We start from the raw sequence: 21,681 nt of genomic DNA on the forward strand, positions 1-21,681 counted from the left end.
TGCCCCTGTTGAGCAGAGGCACAGAGGTGATCCCCGGGGTGAATTTCCTATTTCCCATCCAATCATCAAGATTTTTCTTGAAGAGTGCTAATGAGGAGCTCTGTTTAATATATGTTCTGTTTATTGTGGTGACAAGGTTTAGGTCCCTAGAGCGTGTAGCTTGAAGGGATTGTGATTTCTTTAAGTGGAGCATGTCCAACAGCTCTGGGTTTGACATAGATTTATATGTTAGACAGAGATCACCTCTGAGTAGACGATATGCGATGGAGTAAAGCTGGAGTTTTTTAGACGGTCTGTGTAGGGGATCTGTTTGAGACTGGTAATCCTCTTTATGAGGTACTTCTGCGGCCTCTCCAGTTGTTGTAGATGTCTTGTGAGGTACATATAAAAAGAGGCATTGTATTATATAATGGATCTAATGAGTGACGAGCAGAGGGGAACAATGACCTCTTTTTTCCTGGATGAGAAACCTTTTGCGATGAGGTATGCCACATAGAAGGATTTCCTGACTACTGTGGCAATGTGATTATCAAAGGAGAGACTACTGTCCACCTGTGTCCAAGGCCTCTTATCACACTTTCGGTGTTAAGTAGACTACCACCTATGTGGCAGCTCATGGGTACAGAGTTTTTACCAAAGGGGATGACAATGCACTTTTTGGCATTGAGCTTAAGGCCATGGCTTTAACACCAGGCATCTGTCTCAGTGAGGCCCTTTTGTAAGATGTCCACATCGTTAGGAGTTTCGATTATGGCTCCTAGTTTGCTGTCATCTGTGAACTTCATTAGCCAATGGCCTTCTGTGTTAGCCTGTACTTCAGAAAAGTAGATACCAAACAGGAGAGGACCCAGGATTGAACCCTGTGGCACTCCATTTGTTACTGGTCTGAAGTCAGATTTGGAGTCTGCTACTTTCACAGTGTGGGTTCTGTCAGTGAGCCAGTTGGCAACCCATCTTGTGACATGGGGATTTATACCTAGTTTGGAGAGTTTATCTATAATTCCAGAGTGGGGGGGGGTGGTGTCAAAAGCCTTGGCGAGATCTAGATAGGCTGTGTGAACCACCTTACCCTCATCTATGGCTTTGGTGACTACTTCAAAGAAGTGTATCAGGTTTAGGAGACATGATCTGCCATTTACAAACCCAAACTGGGTGGGGCCAGAGTTTGGAGATTACCAATGTCTTTATTTATAAGTTCCATGATGATACATTCCATGGCCTTGCAGACCAGGCTCATTAGGCTAATGGGGCGGTAGTTCCCGGGGTCCATGGTGGCTCCCCCTTTGTGGAGTGGGATAACTGTTGCTGTGTGCCATTCAGTGGGCACAAAGCCTGAGGTGAGGCTATGATTGAACATAGTGCTTAGGTGGGGTGCCAGTTCATTCTGTAGTTCATGTAGAACGCAGCCTGGGATGTTATCAGGTCCCATGATGCTGTGTTCTTGGCTTTGGAGAGTGTGGTTTTTATCTGTGCAGCTGTGATTACAGGAACTTTGCATTCTTCCGGTATAGAGATGGGCCCTTTAGGGGGTGAGAAGGGGATACAGTTAGCACTGAACCTATCTGCCAGGATGTTGGAAATATCAGTTGGTTCTGCATATTTAGTGCCATTGTGCTGTAACTCAGAGCAGATCTGAGTGTTGCCATTGAGATTCTTGACAGCTATAGAATGCTTTGTGGTTGTCTTTAGAATCAGGGGCAATTTTGTTTTCATAACTAGCTTTGGAGGATTTTATGAGGGATCTCAGCTTCTTACTGAGGCTGACCAGGGAGTTCCTCCAATCATGGGATTTTACTCTTGTTTGCAACAGTTTCTTTCTTCTGTTGTAGAGTTTGTTTATGGCAGGAGACCACCAGATTGGCTTCCTTTTTTTGGTGGATAGCATCTTGGTTCTGGTAGGCATAGCATGATCCATGTACTCGTGTAAGTGCTTATAAAGTGCATTTGTTTAGGATTCAGTAGTCATACCTCTATTGTCCGTCTGCATGAGTGTCATGAAGTTTGCCACTTATGTCTTAAGAAGCGTGAAATTGGCTTTGGAGAAATTTTTTACAGTGGTTTCCCTAATGGGGGTTGGGGGGCGGGATGTGGATGTCTAGGGTGATTAGCTTGTGTTCGGATCTGACTAACGAGTAATTGACCTCTGGTGTGGAACACCAGTCACCCATGTTGGTAATGACCAGGTCTAGCATATTGCTGCCCCTGGTGGGTGTGTGGATAAGTTGATCCAATGCATTGGAATTTATGAATTCCAGAAAACATTGAGCAAAAGAGTTGGCACATGAGTAGTTTTCCCAGTTAATGGTGGGGTAGTTGAAATTGCCCATTAGTAGGGTGTTGGGTTGTACCCTAATATTTTCCAGTGTATCAAAAAATGAGGAGTGGGAATCCTGGGGCATGGTGGGGGATCTGTAGCAAGTTACAATTTGGATTGCAGTCTTGTCCAGAGTTAGTTGCACTTGGATAATTTCGGATGCATTATGCTGAGAGAAGACCGACCAGGCTTAGAAGGAATACTGTTTTGCTAACAAAGTTGCAATAGCAAAGTCAGCCATCAGAGGCAGGACTTCTGGGAAAAGACTTAGCAGATGGCACAAAGGAACTATCAGATTACAAAGCAAAGGCACAAAGATAATGAAGATAGCCTTCAAACAACCTTCATAAGGTATGACAGCAACAACCTGTTCACGAGCCCACAGGACATCAAAGCAGATGGAAGGAGTATATCCAGCTGCTTCTAAAGGTAGAAAACCACACAGTAGGTGTTACTGCCCCATACATGGCCAAAAATGAAAGAGGAAGAGGAGTCCTAAGGATATCAAGGAAAGCAGCAGGCTCAGATGAGATCATGGCATATATAATCAAGATATTGGGTGAGTGAGGAGAAAAATGTGATCAGAGGATACTCATACCAGTATGGAGACAAAGCTGTATCCCATACAACTGGAGAATAACAATTCTAGTGCCAGTGTACAAGAACTAAGAGGACATTCACAACTGTGGGCAGTACATAGTTTCATAGCTAAACACCGGGCTAGATACCCTTGCAGGCCATTTTAAGCCTAGCCAGTTTCTCTTTTTGTGCTCAAATTAACCTATCCCATTTGGTTATATTTTGATCTTAACCTGCCAGTGGTCAATAATCAAATTCCCATCACATTGCATGAAAGTGCTACAGATGCTGATTGATAATCAAATAACCAAATATGCAGGGAAGCGTGAAGTAAGATGGGAGATGAGCAGTTCAGATTCAGATCAGGATATAGCACAACTGTCCTGATGCTTGCAGTGAAACAGATAATTGTGAAAAAGCTAGAAATGAAGAAAGCATTCAACTGGGCATCCCTAGACATAAATAAAGCACATGACAAGGGCCTAAGAAATTTGATTTGGGCAGTCCTGTGATGGTATGAAGTCCCCAAAACAATGACAGAATTAATGCAGGTTAGGTACAGTTACCCAAACAGAGGAATTCCCAGTGGAAGTGGGTATGCATCAGGGTTCAGCACTGAGCTCCCAGAGGGGTTCTTAGTGGGAGTGGGTGTGCATCAGGGTTCAGCACTGAGCTCACAGAGGGGTTCTTAGTGGGAGTGGGTGTGCATCAGGGTTCAGCACTGAGCTCCCAGAGGGGTTCTTAGTGGGAGTGGGTGTGCATCAGGGTTCAGCACTGAGCTCCCAGAGGGGTTCTTAGTGGGAGTGGGTGTGCATCAGGGTTCAGCACTAAGCTCACTGCTATTCATACTGATGATGGACTACATTAGCAAATCGGTCAAAAGGGACAAATCAACCATGCTGTGACATGCTGAACAAGAAATGAAAGGGGAACTGAATGCAAAATTATAGGAGCATTGGATGAAACTGAGTTGTCAAGTCAGAAAATGGGGAAATCAAAAGCTGAAAACTAAGACAGAAGGGAAAACAGTGCAGCAAATTAACAGCTTCAAGCATCTGAGAAGGGTGGATGAGGAGAAGGAAAGTCTGAATGAAAAGGTCAAAGTTAGAATCTTAGGGGTTGTAGAAAGGAACAGTTGGTGTCAGGGACTGTGTGTGAGAGAAAAATGCTAAAGAGGGTGAAGAGTAAGGTTGGAGAAAACAGTGGTGCAACCAGTACTACTGTATGGTACAGAAACTTGCAGAGGAGTTTAGGAAGCTAAAAGGGATGGAGATGAATTACCTGAGATGGGGTCTAGGATGCACACTGTGGGACAGAAAGAAATGTTGACTTCAAAGAAAAATCCAACGTAGCTCTAACTGAAGAGAACATCAAAGGGAATAGATTACAGTGCTTTGAGCACATGTGTAGGAAAGTATAAGACAATCTGGTGAAGATCATTTGGGATGGACAGGACAAAGGCAGTAGGAATCAAAGGTGGCCAGCAAAGATATTGATGGATTATGTGAGAGAGGACCTGAAACAGTCAGGTATGACAGTTGCACTGAATCATAGGAGATGGCAGTAGCTGACGTGACACCCTTACCCCACGTAGAAAATGAAAATAACGGTGGTGGTGGTGCCGATGATTAGACAAGTGCCACAATGCAGGAATTGTGCTATACTGTACAAACGTTAAATAAAAATTAAATAAAAATAAATATATGCATTAGTATTAGGGAATGGTCTAAGTATTAGGGAAGGGTCTAATAACACAGATAATGATGTCTTAAAGCTCATGAGACATTTAAAGGGGCAGTTGAAATATATATCTGGCCTATTCTGACGTGCAACTCCTGCTGATCCAAATGGTGTGTGTGAGGTTGTAGACGTTTTAAACTGAATTGAACCATCCAGCAGATTTACTGAGGAAATGATCCGTCAAAAGTGAGTGCAATCCATAAGGTGTTTCTGAAAGAATCTGATGAGTTGAAAGCAACTTCAAGATACCCCTGAAAGTAGGGTGACTTGGTACATATTGCAGAATTGTCTCTAATAAGGGCATAAGAAATACTACAGTACTTAAACGTGTATGCATGGAAAGTAAAGTCTGTTCATCATCTTCATGGACTTTCCATGTAGCTGAACAAACCATTTTATCCTGGAGGATATAGTGACTGTTGTTCTGTATAAATGTATTGCCTAGTACTGCAACAGCCTTCCCAGCTTCAAGTGCAGTGAAAGGAGAAAGATAAAATCAGAAACGGAGATTTGTTCAGTTTACTACAAACAGAATCTCATATGTCAGCATCCATTTGTAGATACTGGAAAATTCTTCTGCTTTTTAAGTTCTGTCAATAACAATTTTTTTAGTTCCACTGACATTGCTGGAATAGACTAACATATCTAAGAACATACACAAAATGTATACTAAAAAAATAAATTACAAGTTGATGAGAGGTAAAAATGCTAACTGTTAATAAGCTGATAGTTTTGAAGCCATAATAACTGATAATGCATATCACAGCTACTGAATAACAACAAATGTATGTCAGACAGTGTATGCCAACCACTCCACATACAATTTTGACACATTTAGTGAAGGAGTATCACAAGGTTAAATACTGGAATGCCTTCTCTTCTCTCTATTTATAAATGACTCAACCATTGACCTCTCATCCCTCTGCAAAGTTATGTATGCAGACAACTAGTTATTGTCAGGTTGTACTACTTCACGTCTACAGGAAACGTTGCAGACTAATTTCACTAGCCTTTGCACCTAGATACTCAACGTTAGATTACTATTAAATCTAGCATGATGATATTTTCTGCCCCACAGAAGCTAATAAACCTTCCTTGAGTATAATAAAGGGCAACAAGAATGATGTGGCACATACATTAGTACATTTCAGCTTTCCTTATCTTTTATGCTTCATACTGAAAGAAATATCAGTATAATGTCTTGGCAGCTAAACCTGTAGGACCTACTATCTGCTCATAGCTGATGCACACAGAGCCTTGGTAAGGTATACCCTGCTTCACAGAGTACAGTATGGTGTGCCTTTAATAACTCTTCACTCATAGGTTCATAGGTTGATACTAGGCTATCTGCCCTAGGGCATTTATAAGCCTAGCCAGAGTGTGTTTGGCTTTCGCCACCCTTTTAGATTAGTTGACTGTGCCTCTGTATAGTAGGTCACAGAAGGTAGCCCTTTTAAGGTTAGTTTACTGTACCTCTGTTAAGCAGGGACACAGAAGAGATCCCAGGGGTAAACTTACGATCTCCCATCCACTCGTCAAGATTTCTCTTGAAGAGGGTCAGTGAGGGGCTCTGCCTAACATGGATTGGGATTTTGTTCCAGAGTGAGGGGAGCCTCGGGGATATGAATCTGTCCCTCCAGCATGTCCTATTTATCTCTGGGCTGACGTTCAAGTCCCTGGAGCGTGTAGCTCTAAGGGATTTGGATTTCCTGAGGTGAAGCATGTCCATTAATTCTGGGTTGGTCATGGCTTTATACATCAGACACAGATTGCCTCTGAGTAGGCGGTACACAACTGAGTAGAGCTGGAGTTTCTTTAGCCGAACTGCATAGGGCATCTGTTTGAGCCCCTTGACCCTCTTGGTGAGGTACTTTTGGGGTCTTTCCAGTTGCTGCAGGTGTCGGGTAAGTTACATCCCAAATGGGGTATTGTATTCAATTATGGGTCTGATAAGTGATGAGAAGAGGGGCACAATGACCTCTCTTGATCTAGATGTGAATCCTTTCATGATAAGGTGGGCTATATAGAAGGTCTTTATAACCACTTTGGCAACGTGATTGTCAAAGGAGAGATTGCTATCTACTTGGGTCCCCAAGTCCCTAATTACTTCTTCCGTACTTAATGGATTACCACCTATGTGGTAATTTGTGGGCACTTTGTTTTTCCCAAAGGGGATGACTATGCACTTTTTGGCATTTAGCTTTAGGCCATGGCTCTGGCACCAGATATCCGTCTCTGTGAGACCCTTTTGGAGGATGCTTGTGTCAGCCGGAGAGTTGATTACGGCACCCAGTTTGCAGTCGTCTGCGAACTTGGTCAGCCATAGTCCACCCATGTTAGCCTGTACCTCGGAGAAATATATACTGAACAAGAGAGGTCCCAGGACTGAGCCTTGTGGGACACCACTTGTAACTGGTTTAGAGTCTGACATGGCACCTGCTATTCTGACTATGTGGGTTCTATCCCTGAGCCAGTTTGCAACCCATCTTGTGACATAGGGGTTGATATTTAAGCTGGTGAGCTTATTTATGATGCCCGAGTGGGGTATTGTGTTGAAGGCTTTTGCGAGGTCCAGGTAGGCTGTGTGGACTACCTTCCCTTCATCTATGGCTTTGGTAACTGTTTCAAAGAAGTCGACCAGGTTCAGGAGGCAAGATCTGCCCTTAACAAAGCCGAATTGGGTAGGATCCAGTGTCTGTAGGTTCCCAATGTCTTTGTTTATGATTTTCATGATGATACGCTCCATAGCTTTGCAGACCAGGCTAGTCAGGCTTATAGGGCGATAGTTTCCGGGGTCTGTTGTGGCACCACCTTTGTGGAGTGGGGCCACTGTTGCTGTATGCTATTCCTTGGGTAAATATCCTGTAGTAAGGATGAGATTGAACAGTGACTTTATATGACGGTTTAGTTCTTCTTGGAGCTCGTGTAAGACGCAGCCCGGGAGACCGTCTGGTCCCATTGATGCTGTGTTTTTTGCTTTGGAGAGGGCGGCTCTCACCTGTGCATCTGTGATCTCAGGAAGGCTACACTCAGTTGGGATAGACATTTGCTCTTTTGGGGGGGGGGAGAAGTTTGCACTGAACCTTTCTGCCAGGATGCTGGCAATGTCTGTAGGTTCAGTGTATTTTTTGTCATTTTGCACTAACTCAGAGCATATCTGGGAGTTGCCTCCCAGGTTTCTGACATAACTAAAGAAGGCCTTGTGATTATCTTTAGTGTCTTGTGCAATTTTTCTTTCGAAGCTGGCCTTAGATGATTTTATGAGGGATCGTAGTTTCTTGCTAGTACTGATCAGAGACGCCTTCCCTTTTTGGGATTTTGCTCTATCATGTTGTGCTTTCTCCTTCTGTTGTATAGCTTATTTATGGCCAGGGTCCACCAGACAGGTCTTCTGCCTTTGGAGGAGTGTGTCTTGGTTTTATATGGGATAGCATGCTCCATGCAATCCTGTAGGTGTCCATAGAATGCTTTTGTAAAGGATTCTGCATTTTGGGCCGTATTTTTCACTGGCCCGGGGGCTTTGAAGGATTCCACCTCAGTTTTGAGAAGTGTGAAGTTTGCTTTTGAGAAGTTCTTCACCGTGGTTTCCTTGGCTAGGGGTGGGGATGGAATATGGATGTCCAGTGAGATTAGTTTATGGTCTGATCTTACCAATGAGGGGTATACCTCTGGTGTGGAACATAGAGACCCCATGTTGGTAATGACCAGATCCAATATGTTTTCCCCTCTTGTGGGAGTACAACAAAATAAAAAAATAAGTTGCTGAAAATAAAAAGTTCAGGTTCATACTTCTGGCAGATGTCAATACACATCGCTGCAACCTTCTTAAAAGTGCCAGCTGCTTATCAGTTCAAAGCAGATCAAAATGAATACTCCTTGCTATTCAAAATAATTACCGTGGATCAATGATCACCCCTAATGACAAACCTACCCAACAGAGAGCATACATTCTCCTCCAGAGGTAGCTAAGAAGCAGCTCTCATTGCAATTAGATCTAAATTTAAATTCACCATTGGTAAAAATAATTTAAATATAATAGTTCCCACAACCTGGAAGCACCTACCAGATAAAGTAAACAAACAAAAAGCACTAGATGGCTAAATTCAGAGAGTATCTGCTAAATAAAGCCACCTGTACATGATTCTGTAACACTAATTAAGGCATACTGTATTGAGGAAATGTTCAAGTAATAATGCTCAAAATTTTCACTGCTTCTTATATGTAAATTCTGTAAATAATGCTGTATTCACTTGCACATAACAATAAAATCTTAATTATGTTGTTTTAATGCTGTTCTTTTGAGCCTTGGTCATGGCTGAAAAGGGTCAACTGATCACACCAACTTAGTGAGGTGACAAACACCAATATAGAAATAAAAAACGCCCAACATAGTATGCAAAAACAAAAGATAATGCAAAAGGTAACGACTGGCAAACATAATTTGGAAAAACAATAAAATATAATGCAAAATGTAAATGGGTACGCATTAAATGTCCTTCCAAGTTCTAGTTTCAATAGGACAAATGGTCCATAAACAATTTGACATTATGCAGTGATCTGCCAGATGGAACAGCACAAATTTTATCAATGACTGTGTTGTAGTAATGATTCATTTGTAGCTGAAACCAATATAGTCTTCAGGTGGTGTTTGATAGTGAAAGAAAAAACAACTTACGATGTGTACTTCATGTCTCTAAAATTAATTTAATGTAAAAAAAAGATGTAATGTAAAAAAGAAGCGGTATAATCCTGCAACGTTTGTACTTGCATAGTTTGTGATTCTGGTTAATTGTGCTTCCTAAATGAGTAAGGTGGATACAGTAAATACCAGTACTACCTTGTAGTCACATGGTGTTATGGATTTTAAAAAAAGATTTATATGACTTGGAATAAACACTTTTATTAAAATATCACTTAAGGCATAGGTACACATATCTTAATAGAAAAAAAGCAAACCAGATTAACATTTTTCTATTTACACACATTATACATCACAAGTTTTCTTTCTTTCTTTATAACAATTGTATTTCAGTCCATTGCATAAACCAGGAATCAAGAACTACAATATGCCAATGTCTAAAGGCAACTGATAAAATAGGAATTCCAGCACGATGTCATTCCAATCAACTTCAATGCACCAATAGCTAAAAACAAACCACACAACCAAAACGTTCTAAGTGCTTTCAACCCTTCAAATTCACTGGGAGCTTCATCAGAGTAATTATATAATCAGCATAGTACTTCCTTTATAGACAAACCAAACAACCAACCAAATACCTTGATCATGAATAATTAATGAATTGAGCACGCTAATCAATCATACACACACACACACACACACACATATATATATATATATATATATATATATATATATATATATATATAGGCACACAAAAACTATGTAAATACTATGCTACCTATCAAATATAAGTATAAAACATTTAATTTTTACTTTCCAATGTATCAAATGCTTTAAAAATTAAAAAAGTGTATGTTTTAAAATTAAATCCATTGTTTTTTTTTTTTAAACCTGACAGCTGTCAACCTTAGCACACTCATTTAGGATATAAAATCATTGAGACTTGGTGTCATACAAGCATTGAGCCTCAATTGCCATGAAGGTTCTTTGCACTCCAAAAAATGGAGTCACTACCCCTTTCAAACCTTGAAACCCTATCAATAACAAAAATATGAACGTTTTAAAACTAGGACAGTATACTCAATGCCTGTCTAGACCATTAGTTGGTTTATTCTTGGTCCATAGTGTGTTCCCTAACCCTGTCCTTTAATCTTCTACTGGTTTTGCCAACATAAAATGAGGGACACATAGCACAGGACACTACATACATCACCCTGGTGGTATCACATTTGCATCTACCTGCAATGCTAAACTCCAGTCAAACCCCTCCACCAATATATAAGGGCCTTCATGTATAAACCTACAATATTTAAATCTAACACATGAATTTACTTGATTAGGCAATCCAGAAACCTTTACAACACCTAAACTTTCATCGCATTTTTGATACTTTTACCCTTTACTACAAATTATTGCACATTGTTCACCTAATTTCTCCCTCAGATCAACTGTAAGCACAATATTCCAAACTCTGTTAACAGAATCAACGTATTTCAAAATATCTCTACTAAAATGAAGTACCAGTGAGAGGTTGTTGTCTCTACCTGATCAGGTTGGCACAATGGGTGGATTCTCCACCAATAATCTTTCTCCATTTTTTTTTTCCAAAGAAGAAGGCAAACCTGTGGATTCTACCTATCAACAGTTCTTCCCTAATTGCCTGAAGTAAAGACTCGGAGTAACACCCATCTTGAAACATTAACCAAAGATAGTGAGACTCATTAGCAAAAACTCCATCATCAGTAATGGTAAAAGTACTAACTGGCCTAAACAACATGTCCAAAATGAATTGACTCAAAGCCCTGTCACTATACTTGGTATCCTACAGACTGTTAAGAGGCAACCTGTGTTTGGCACAGAAGGCTTCCCCCAACCCAATACTGATGGATTTACTGCACATCAGCAAGTCAAACAGCATCACAAATACTTGGTCTAGGGATCTAAGCTTCTTCTGTAATACCAACGGAAAGAGAGACAGGCATGCTACTATGGAATAAACCCACCATCCACATAAAACAAAGCTCATCCCCATCTATTTTTAAGGGCAACTTTAATCTATGGATGGGAAACAGAAAATTTACCCCACAACTTTCCCCTGTACTACTAATGGACAGAGGCAGCTCCTAAATGCTTTATCCAATTCACAGGTCCCCTCAAATTATTATATAATCAAGTTATTTTAATTAGGGATAATATATAATTATTGACAACTGGATGGGTAAGGCCAATCTATAAAGGAATTGGCTAGGCTTAAAATGGCTAGCAGGGGCAGCTGGCCTAGTTCTTATGTATAAATCTATAAAGATCCCTCCTCCAGTGTTTTTTATCTTTTTTTCAACATTCAGTACTTCAAATTCAGTTTGTTTAGATTTTGGTTTCTATTTTCTAGTGACTGCTTTTTGGCAGCCAACAGAATTAAACTTAATAAGGCCTTACTATGTCTAGCAATTCAAATCATGTGTCCTAGCTCAAAAAACTAATTTCCTTCATTACAGCCATTTGCTCTCAATATTTCTGACAGAATAATCTAAAATGTCTCCTAGTGGTGGTGCAAGATAAAAAAAACAGCACTCAATTCACCAACTTAGTCTGAACACAGAAGAAGAACAATTTTTTTGGTGTAACAACTCAATCATCACTTTCATCTTTCTAACAGAGAGAAAAAAGTAATAACTACCATTCTCCCCTTTTAAATGGTAAAAACATGTCACATGATAAATCCCATGTCAATAGACATTCACCGTGTTTTATATCCAATGCTTAAAAATCAAAAACTTAAAAATAAATATAAATATGTATGCATAAATGCTTTACAATCACATTCAATGCACCGTTTCATCCTATCCTTAACATTTAATATTTATTTCATTTAAATCCAAATAACAATTAGCTCATAATCTTAACTGCCAAAATGTTTCTTTTATTTCTAACTTGTTTTTTAAATTGCCCCTTCAAATCTATCTGTAACTGGTCAATTACAAAAAAATTATTTTACTGTTCTTATATAATGAGGCATTCTTAATGTTGCCTGCTTTAATAGCATATAGATGCTCCTTTATACTTTTACGTAAATTTCTAGTGGTCATTCCAAATAAAATGCAGAATACTGAGAGCACTTTGAAATATAAACAACGCCAATGGAATTACTACTATATCTATATGAATTACCAAATGTTCTGTTCATATGTTCAAAACTAATATATGGTCCTTCGAACATGTACTTACACACATCACCATTCCACATGTTTAGGTACCTTTAGGCTTGCATGTGTCGAGTATATCTACTAAAGTATTATCCTTTTTTAAATAATTCTTTAATACTTACATATTAAACTATACTTTATTTCCAGTGATTTTAGTTAACTCACCATTTCACATAATTATTTCTCAGCTGTTGATATCTTCTATAATACTCTTACTGTCACCCTAGTTTTTTCATATTGTGCAAATGACCATTACAGACATGTGAAAGCCTGTTGTATTATGTTGCTACCTAATCAAGTAACAGAACTGTAAAAGGCTACAGGAGACGGTTTATATAATTCTAGCAAAGGAGGGTTCATTTTAGATGAAAGAAAACTAGAGTTAAATGAAAATATAACTGGAAATTGTGAACAAAGTAATCGAGGTGATTTTTTTACAGACAATGACTACAAACTTACTGCCTTTTTAAATTACCCAAATGATTGTTAATGTTATATTATTCAAAAATGAGAACATGCTGCTAAAGAATTTATTTCAGAACTGAAAAAGAAAATGAAACGTTCAAAATGCATATTGTTCAACACTAAGGGCCAATGTATCCAATTAAAAATAGTGTCAAAAGGTGCACATTTTTATTTATTTATGAATGGGTTAGACGGTGATGTTCTTTTTTATAAAGAACATATTACTATTTTAATCATTCAGAACTTGAACTTGTGGTTAACAATAGCAAATGCATTAATATTTATGTGAAGATAAACATGCAAAAAGCCTTTTGGGTAACCATTCCATTTTTCCATATGGACAATGGTGCTGCTCTGAATCCTGAATGTCTGTGTGAATGAGTTTCACCAATGATCACACCTCTTAAATGAGCATTTGTATTAAGACAGCTATCAAATCATTAAGTGAAAATTGTAGTAATCTGTTTGAAAACTTCTAGAAGTGTACATCTAAGATGTCAGAAATATTTTAAGGTGAGATGTTCATAGGTGTTTACTAGCTTAATGACCACAAGGGCCTTTTTAAGCCTAGCCATGCATCCCAAATCTCTGACAAGATCTGCTACTCTTGATAAGTGTAAGCATGGGCCTGGGAGATGAACCATCTACAGGTTACCTGTGTCCATTAGAGACATAGGTGCCAAACCAGGGATGAATTTCTGGTTTCCCATCCAATTGTCCATGTATAATGTGTATTTCTCATGCTATTAATGCATTTGAAAAATCAAGTGATGCCATAACATGGGGAATAAGATATTAACATTTAATGTGCATTAAATCATAACAATGTTGCATTTGGAAAAGGAAGAGTTACAGTTGTGCTTAGTTCTTAGAATACTTTTTGCTACTTTGTAAGTATCATATTCTGTATGGATATTCTAATTTAGAATCTGCATCCAAAATCCTACGCATTCCTTATTTTTTGAACCCCTTCCCTTTTCAGTTTGATTCATAACCTTGAAGTATGTGTATTGCACAATTGTGCAGTATCTCTTCAAATCAGGTAGCAATGCCATCTATCTACTTTTTCTTTTCTTTTTTTTTATCTGGATGATCCAGAAATCAAACTGATTGTTCTGTAGTCTGAAAAACACTTTACAGACTCCAATAATCTATCTAAAAAAAGAAGCATACTACCAGAGTTTGTTAAATTAGCAGATTTTTTTTTTTGCAGGAAAAAAAGCATTGCAAATGGAAAAAGAAGGCATTTCCCCTCACCTGACATGACAGTGGCACACAAAATAGGTAGAAAGTGGGTGGGGAGAGGGGAGGATATGGATAGGGGTATGGGAGGTGCAAGGGGTGTAGCTTTGGTTCAGTTTTGCCCACACTCAAAGGTGGCAATTTTAAAGTCAGGTAATTCTAAACTACTTTCTACTATGGAGAGACCTGAACACCAATATCTTATCACAACAAACTGGATTACTTTCTCTTAAGTTTTTGTTTTAGACAAAAGGCAAGGATGAAGCTAATAGAGCTGTAAATTTTAAATATGAAATTGTGAATGGAATATTTTACATGGCACTGATGCAAAGTCATCATTGACAAAAGGTATATAAAACAGAGAGTACCTTTAACCCCCAAATGCCTACTAACTTGCCAATTTTTCAATTCTTTGCAAGAATGATATTATTGACAATCTAATAAAAGAACAGAGTCAGCAATTCATAAACTAAAAAATGTTAAAGGCCTGAGGTTCACAAAGGCTGACAAGAAGGGCGGGATGCTGCTCATGATCTCAAAGGTTTAAATAAGAGACATGTTTAATTTATCAAACTTTGATATTTATAGTGAAATTCTCTTATATTATGTTTTCAGTACTTAAAGGAGAACTGGTACTAAAGAGGTAAATATGCTATCTAAAAATGTGACTGACTTTCAGACTTATTTTTATGTGTAGAACACCCATGTTTTGTCATCCCAGGAATGTGAACACATCTCTTTTTTGTCCTATTTTCATAGCAGCTGGCTCAAAAGATAAATACATATCTGTTTTTAGATGCTAAACTGAACCATTTTGTACAAGTAGTTCTTTCATTTATTAAAGATTTGTGGGACTTTTAATTGAGAAAACTAATTTCAGCACCACAAAGAGAGTACATTTTTTAGTCACAGTGCATACAGGGACCCTTTATACCAGCGTTTCACAGGATGCTGGAGTTGATGGGGTGCATTTTATTTGTCTGACTGCAGTGATCTTGCTAATAAGGGCATTTATCTTGTTTGTGCACATTTGGAAACACTTTTACATAAAAAGTACTTTTTGATGAAAACTGCTACAGGCAGACCAAAGGTGGTGTAATGAGGGTAGATATGATTCCAGGTTTTTCCCATTTGACAATAGCAAATCTAGAAAGGTACTTTCTATAGAGAAGTGATGACTTTAACTGTAAAAAGGATATACTGATAAATTATTTATAGCATGGCTGGGTACCAAATTTAGAAAATGTCATTCCTATACAACAATGGTAGCTTTGGTTTGGTAAAGATATATTGATGGCTTGTTTATAGTTTACTGGAAATTCCTCAGCAGTTTGAGAATTCAGATTAGAAGTACTGAAGAGATGGAAGGTCATTTTAGAAAAGAGAGAGCTAAATGAAATCCTTAGCAAGCAGCTTCATTTATTAATAAGAGAGGCTGTCATTTTAAAAACATGCCTGAGACTAACTTAGGGTGACATGTAGCATACAGTGCTTCTGACAACCTAAGAGGGACTTCTTACCATAAAAAATGGTGCCTTCTGTAGATTATGCACCATGAGTATATATGAACAACAATTTGGTGGAAGTATTTACAAGGAAAGCAGGTCTAGTGTGTGTGTGTGTGTGTGTGTGTGTGTGTGTGTGTGTGTGTGTGTATGTGTAATATGTACATGTATATATATATATATATATATATATATATATATATATATATATATATATATATATACAGCAACATGTCTCACTTGTGTTAGTTTGCATACACTTATTTCAAAAACGTAATAGATCCACGTTTATGCTATTAGGAATTAAAAAAAATGTTCACACTACAATCATAGCACTTCATGCCCTGATTTGGAAAAAAAGGATATTTTGCAATCAAACATATTCGTATAGACTGCAGAGGAATATTCTGTATGAGTCCCATGGGGAGGGGGGGGTTAAGAATTACAGAGGCAATTAAGTATACAGCCAACTTTGTTGGCCTCAATGATCATATCAGTATAAAATGTCTTTCAAAATAGAGAATGACCAAAGGATTTATAATTTATTTCCTGTAAAATGTTCAATTGCTTATTATTTATTACATTATACACCTCTCAACTGTTTTTACAAAGCACAGTGTGGGACTGGACTGGCTTTTAGTAACATGATCATGAAATATATTTAAACAAATAATTCTTTACATGAAACTGGACTGAGGAAGTCTAATGTATAAGGGACAGACAAAAGAAAGAAATTACTTTAAACAACACCGATAAAAAATGCAAGTATTTGTTCTGTTATTTGGCATTTTTCTTTCTGGGAATTTAACTATCTGAAATATTGACTCATTATTTACTAGAATACTGAAGACGTATGGGATAGAAGCACTTAGACTAAAATTATCTTAATTTAGTATAGAGAAAGTAAGCACTCTATGGGATCTTATTAAACTGTTTTTTTAGAATGTGTTCATGTTTAAAGGCTACATTCTAAACAGACTTTACCTGTCATGATGGGTACACCAGTTGCCAACTTACATGCTAAGATTGACTTTATCCATTTGAGAGGAAATTTTCATTTTAGATGAAAGGAGTCTGTAAAAAAGTAAAAGTTTATCCTAGAGACTTTTTGTAGATGATGTATTTAAAATATGGCAAAGTAGGGAGCCACATAAGAATTCCTACTATTTTTTAGAATGTATTGCTTCTTCCACCTATTTTTTTAACAATGAAGGCATACATTTCAGACAAGATATAACTCTTAGAATATGTAATCCTATTCACAAGAAAGTGGTGAGCGTAAATAATTATTTACACTGGGCTAGAATGCAAACACTTTACTTGTCTAAAACATAGCATACAGCCAAATGCTCAGGGTATTACAAAACACAACAGATAATAATATTGAGCAGTTACAGTCTTAAGTACTGGATGTCATGACAGAGTTACAAACAAGACATACTGGAGGGACACTATCATTAAAATTAAATATGAAACAAAAGTTCAGTCTGGTTTTAATGAGGCAGCATGTGTTAATAAACAGAACATCAAATAAAGAGAAGTGGAACATTCTCACATATTGTATAACATATAATAGATATACAAACCAAATACAGGTAGTCAGAAATATCCACTGGGACATTTTAACATCTTATGTAGGTCGACATACGAGGATATGAAAGAAAGCTGATTTTTACAATGGAAGAGAGAAAACTCTAAAACAGTGGCTATCTTATAATAAGATGAGTAACATTAAAGGAACTAAGACAAGATGCAATGAGACATTTTCCTGCAGAAACTGCCTGCAGTTTAGGTATATAGCTTATAGCGATACTTTAATACATCCTTGTCGATACGAAAAAGAGAAAATGTTTATTGGTCTATGTGTAAGAAAAGAACAGCGTATTCTATGTAGGAAAATGAAATATGTTTTAAAAGAATCGATACATTAGCATTATTCATAATAAAGAGTCAAATAATATGGAGTGCTTTACATACATAAACAATGGGGAAGAAAATGAACTTTTATTTAATGGTTTAGTGGTTCTGCATCATGTGGCACACATTCACAAAACAGGGCAGAATTTTAAGAGTATTAATGGATTTCTGCTTTAAGACCTGAAAAATATCTTAGTTTAAATGGATGAGTCTGCATGAAACAAATACTAAAAGAATGCGGATTTAAGTACTAATCAGTAACATATGATGTGAAAAATTTTTTTTTTTAATACTTGTCTTTTCCTGTTTATTAGATCACTTGAGAAAGTACCTTGCGTGTGAAAGCTTTTTTTTTCATTTCTTACTAAACTTTTTTGGCTTTTTTTGTCCAGAAGTTTTTATTTTTGACAGTTTTTATTCAACTAGTGTTGGCCAAAGTTAATTTTAAATTAATTAAAGTATTGTTAAAAGTGAGCCCAATAACATGTCATGGCATGGCCATCATGCAAATAGCCATGAGGAGGGTTTATGTTTACTGGAATTAATGGTTGTAGATGCGAAAGCCTCATATATTCAACTTCAGTTGTGTGCATTCATGCACATGTTCACATACTTGCATGCACATACACACCATTAATGCAATCAGAGTGGCACAGCTTGACAACACTAATCAGACATCCACTGCCCATATATTTCACACTATACACCTACCTTTTCCATAGTTTCTGACTTTGCAGCTGACCAGACCACCTTAATTCCCCAGGATATGTGAATCAGAATCGGCGAGCTGCTCCACCCTCCCTCATTGGCTCTCATATCACCCTTAGTAATTAGTCCTTCCTGAGTCATCTGGGTCATAGTCAGGGTCACCTTCCTTTGTGTTACAAAGTTGGCACTTTTGGTCAATGTTAATGAGAAGCTTGGTTATTATGAAATCCTAAGATACATCACCAAATATAATGTTATAGCTCTTAAGGATATGGTTTCAGGACAGGATACATCACCATGATTGCTTTAGTCTGTTATTAAATCTGTTTATTCTAATGTGGTTAAGGACTGCGTTCTTCACTGACATCAGGCATGATTCTGATATCATGAATCCTACCATTCTTAATTTTCAAATGATGGACTTCGTGAAGGTCATACAAAGGAGGATCAAGCAGTACCCATCCAGTAAAACAATGGTGGTACTAATTAAAAAAATCCATCACACTCAAAATTGCCTGTTGTCCAAATGAAGCCCCACAGGAATCCATCATTGGTTCTTTCATTTTTTTCCCTTTTGGTTAATTATCTTAAACTGAGTTGTCGCTCAAAATACTAATGATTTAGGCATTAGACAAAAAAACGGTGTCAGGTATATAAAATTAAGTGCAAACAAATTTCATATCTATCTAGGATGCCTATGCCAACTGAGATTTATGGTTAATACTAATATAATCCACAAAATTGATGAAGCAGTGCACTCAATGTGGAAACTGATTTATAGGCCTGTATCTATGATCCTAAATTTTAAATATTTGAGCCTGTCATATTGTCCATCCCTTAGTTTCAACTACCACAATGGATAGGTTGTCAAAAACTATATGGACAGCTGAAATAGATTACTAAGTAACTCAGCCATTTTCCTTGATGGGCTGTACTTAATTAGAAAAAAATGCTTTTCCACTTAACTTCTGGAGATCTTCATAAACAATGAGCTGTATCTATCAGTGTATTTTAAGTTAAAGTACAAGAAATTTATAAAACCTGCATGAACAGAACCCAATGTCTCTGCATTTGTGAGAACACAATAACACATACTGGTTATTTTGCTTTGAAAGATGAACAAAGGCCTCTACCCCACAGTAAGCATTAATGTACTGTCTTGCACTTGGTCTATTCTCTTAGCAAGTAAAACAACACCTCTATCTTCCATGTGACCTACAGTAAAGGATTTCCCTTAAAACTGAAAATACTCAACGCTTAATTCAAACCTTATATCTTACCTCATGTCTATATATGCCCCAATGACATAGAGGGATGATGGTCTGACTCCTCTTTACTTGACTGACACCTAGTAGGAGCACTTGGTGCTGCACCTGTGACCAAGGGTCTACTGAGCGCATGCAGTCCTAGGTATATAACATGGAGCAAGGGAAAGAAGTTTGTGGAGCCATACATGGTACCCACAGGTAGGCAACACTTGTGGAGCTCAAGAGTGCTGCCATGGTATTAATAGCTCCAGTGGGTTAGGAAGGGAGGCCATTGTGTCTGACAGACAGTTCGCCTCCCTATCCCTGGGCATGGACTCTCACCTCTCCAGTGAATAAATGGGTTAATAAGGCCCTCTAGTCCCAGAAAAAATATATATTTTTTTAAATCAAGTTTATTATTTTTAACATACAAAATAAATATCATAACAATCTTATACAAGCAGTTAAAATGTAAATAGTTATAACATTTGATAAAACAACCAAAATATTTACAGAGACATCCACTACAAATCAAATCAATTGATTAAACTGTAATGTCTTACTAATGAAACTAAGACTTTTTTAACAGGTTTTGTAAAGTATCCCATATAGTATAGTAAGACGTTTTTCTAGTGGTTCTTGACTTTATTGTCATTAGTTCCATATGACACACTTCAGTCATAGCATTTTTAAATTCATTAAATGAAGGAGGAGTATCTGAAATCCAATTTCTGGTTATTATTTTTCTAGCCACTGCTAGAATAGACCATAATAAGGGAAGTTTAACTTTTTTAACACTTTTAGGAAGAGGGTGTTAAATAATATAAGTGATTTAGAGACAATGAAATTATCTGTGTAAAGAGCCTGCAAAAATCATTGATTAACATCCAATATTCCTTCAATTTTATACAGTCATAAAACATATGTGCCCAATCAGCATTTATTTCTACATTACATCTCTTACATAAGTTGTCTTTATTGTTTATTTTATTCATCATTAAGGGTGTATAGAAAGATCTATGTAAAAATTTCCAAGTAAAAAGTCTCCAATTAATGGAAGAAGTAGTTTTATAAGCAGATTCCAATATATATTGTTTATCTTGTTGTTTTGGTGATTCACCATTAATGGAAATGAAATAATTCCAATAAGTATCTGAACTGTAATGTGTTTCTTCTCTAATAATTTTATGTATGTGTGAGAGCTTACCTTTATCAGAAACCCTATGTTGTAAATTTAATATCAAGTAGTCAATCAAAATTGGGACAGATTCTTTAACTGTTAAAGACATTAAATCAAGTTTATTAATAAGATGTTGTCTAAAAGTCTGAATCTCTAACCAACATGTTTCTCTCAAATCAAATTCTTGCTTTAAGAAGTCTAAATTTTTACTTTATTGTCAGACAGCAACTGATACCAATACTTTAAATCATTCTCTGTGACTAGAAGAATTCTTTCAGAGGTGGATGATAAAAGAATACCTTGTGTATACATTATAGGGAATAGGATAAAATTCCATTCCTTATATTTAGGATGCATAAATATAAAATTACGATATCTAATAATAATATTTAATGGGTAACTAGCTATATATTTTGGTGTAATAGATGAGGTACAAAATTCTTTTAGTAACCATAACATGGGGTTATTTACAATAGTATTTTTGTGTATTAATGATATTTTCATGAAGTGAATGCTAATTAGTTCCCAATATTCCTTCCATTTTGCAACATATGACTGATCTATTAACAAAGTAATAACTTTTATAATAGAAGAGATAGCATATAAATTAAAGTCTGGAAATGAAATGCCCCCTTGAGACCAACTATTAGTATGTTTCTTTAATGCAATCCTAGGTCTGTTAGGTGCCCATAAGAAATTTAACATTTGTGAATTCAATTTCTTAATAATTATTTTTGTAGGTGGGAGTATTATTGATTGTATTAAGTATAATATCTTAGGGAATATTATCATTTTAATAATTGTGAGTCTCTCTTCCATGGTAAAAAACATATTGTTCCAGCTATTGAAAAGATGTTGTATATTATGAAGACAGTTACTATAATTATTATGTATAATGGATTTAATATCTTTAGTTAATATTATGCCTAAGTAAGTTAT

Source organism: Protopterus annectens, chromosome 14.part0, assembly GCF_019279795.1.
Source record: "Protopterus annectens isolate FY-2018-M chromosome 14.part0, PAN1.0, whole genome shotgun sequence".
Lineage (NCBI taxonomy): Eukaryota > Metazoa > Chordata > Ceratodontiformes > Protopteridae > Protopterus > Protopterus annectens.